Source organism: Saimiri boliviensis, chromosome 16, assembly GCF_048565385.1.
Source record: "Saimiri boliviensis isolate mSaiBol1 chromosome 16, mSaiBol1.pri, whole genome shotgun sequence".
NCBI classification, from domain to species: domain Eukaryota; kingdom Metazoa; phylum Chordata; class Mammalia; order Primates; family Cebidae; genus Saimiri; species Saimiri boliviensis.
The window spans coordinates 30,704,625-30,707,266 of NC_133464.1; the positions used below are offsets into that span (position 1 = coordinate 30,704,625).

Consider the following 2,642-nt stretch of genomic DNA (forward strand, 5'->3'; position numbering starts at 1 on the left):
GCTTTTTCTGCTTAGGACAGCTGTAGCAAACTTATTTCTTACAATCAAAAACTTTGACAATACAAAAAGAAACCTCTATTCTATAAATAAGTATTTCTCATCTTACAAATTTATCACCTTAAGAGGCAGTGCTTAAAGCATTAGAAACTTACAGTACTCCCAATTAGGGGAGATTATAAATTTTCCTTTTCCATTTTTGTATTCAAGAATTATTAACTTTTTTTTTTAAAAAAAAAAAAAAAGGCTATTCATCATTGATATAAAAGATTTGACTCCTGTAAATTAGCTACAAACTGTTCAATACAGAATATACATGGGTAAAGTAAGATCATCCCAAAGCAAAGTTCCAGGACTCAGAAAGCTTTGGTTGAGATCATAGAGACTGAGTCTTACAGATTTCACACTGCTAACAGTTAATGGCATATCTTGTCCTGATGGCCTCTCCTAAAAACCTAAGTATTAAAGTTGGTAAAACCAAAATAGTATTTCCTTAGTACATGAGATAACCCATAGATCTTTCTGACTCAAAAACACTTTAAAAAATTAAACAATTAAAAAGCCCTGAGTGCTAAAACAAGCAAACAGATTAAAACACAGGCAAAACCCCGTACCTTCTATTTTCAAGTAAACTTGTATTCACTGGCTACAGTTTAAAGGGGGAAAAAAACCAATTTGAAAGTCATGGATTTATAGGAATTTCTTGACAAACTTATTCCAGGACAGGTTAGATATATCTGACAAGGATGTCTAGGCTGTGGTAGAGATTCAGCAGTCAGTCCTGACCAGATCTTAGAGGGTTCTTGTGAGATACCACAAAAATCAGAAGGAATAAAAGCCTCTTAAAATAATTATTTGGAGAATAGCCCAACTTCCCCAATTATTTGGAGAATAGCCCATACTTCCACAGAAGCTAAAGGCACATAGACTGTTCTGTTCTACATAAAAAACATTAGTTTTATGTTTCCACATGACTTTAAATGGACATACAGCACTAAGTAAATTTGTATGGTTTTTAAGATTTAAGTAATTTCTAAACTTAAGAAGCCAAAAACAAAGAAAGAAAGCTGGACAAAGAGTATTCTTCAACTTTTCTTCATTGCACAGGGAAATCCCCTTATGAAAACACATTGCCTTTGCCATGTGAAAATCTCCATGTGAAAATCTGGTGTTTAGTTCTCTAGATTTTTTAATAAGGGCTTTTTTTCTGAGCTTTATCAAACCAATTAACCTTGAGATCCTTAACACTCTCAAATATTTTTCTCTCTTGAGGCTTATTTTTATCTTTATCAGCCTTACTTCTTAACTTTTTATGATGTATGTCCATAAGAGATTCTGATCTTTTTAATTCATTGTTTGAAGATACCTGCTCAGCCAGTCTCTTATCTCTTCCTGATAATGTATGTTCTTCAGCTTTCTTACTGGATGACTTCCTTGATTCTTGTGTTTCCTTAGCTTTCCTTTCTCTATCAGCTGGAGTATCTGTATAGATTGATGGATCTCGAGGTTTGTCATCAGCTCATCTCTTAAAATTCCTTGGCCCAAGACCAAAGTCTTTCATTTCTGGAGGAAGTTCAGTCATCCATGACTCTCTTAACAATGGATTTAGAGGAATCATCATCTCCTTGGTCAGTTTTTCTTTCATTCTCTGGGTTCTTTTTTCAAATTCTGTCTTTACATTATAGTTAACTGGTCCTTCTGTGGGCATTGGTCCAACAATATCCTCATCTTCAGGGCTGTCTGTTTTCTGTTGCCCTGGATCATCTCTGCTTGTTACTTTTCTGTGTAGATTTAATGAAACCAGGTGGCAATGCAGGACCTATTATAGGCCTTGGAGGAAAATCATCCTGCTTTTAAAATCCAGGAGGAAGGGCTGGTCCAAAAACCTATCATCATCATCATCCTTGTCATCATCCTGATTTTTCCTCTGTTTTCTTTCAGTTGGACCAGTGTCATCTTCCTCACATTCTTCATTTCCTTTGTTATACAAAGAACTACCGTCTTCATCGCTGTCTGATGAATTTGAACTACTGCTTTTATAATTAGTAATCAGAGCTGGTCCTGCAATGGGGCTTTGGTCCCGCTCCTCATCCTCTGCTGTTCCTGAGACCTTGAAGCCAAGCAGCAGGGCCAGTCCGATCAGGTCCCTTGCCATCCAAGGTGGTGGGCACTGCTCACAGATATGAGTCTATCCATGCATGTCCTTCTTAATGGTTTATAATTAATATTATACATTAGTACAGTACAACACATGCATAAATTATATTTAACATTACATATATTTAAAAGGTGTTTGCTTGAATCAATTATTTATTGATTGGTATGCTAACAATCACAGTCTTTAAAACAACACACAATATCTTCATGTCATACAAAATTAACATCTCGTTCATGAGTCTTTGGGTCAGATGAAGAATTTGCTGATTTGAGCTAGACTTATACATGCTTACTCTGTGGTCTGTGGTCACCTGAAGCTCAACTAGGTAGTTCTTCTGATTTTAGCTCGTTTCTCCCTTTGAATGTTGTCAGAAGATTTGGGCTTGAAAATCTGACTGATTGACTCATGTTTATGTGATTATGTCCTCCAGTAGACTAGCATCAGTATGCTCCCATGATAAAGGCAAAGGACCAAGATGGCACAACTG

At 36.0% G+C, this 2,642-nt stretch overlaps 1 pseudogene; it reads right to left on the reverse strand.

Moving 5' to 3' along the window:
• Positions 1-819: 819 nt before the first annotated feature.
• LOC104651876 (GPALPP motifs-containing protein 1 pseudogene) lies at positions 820-2,152 on the reverse strand (annotated as a pseudogene).
• Positions 2,153-2,642: the final 490 nt, after the last annotated feature.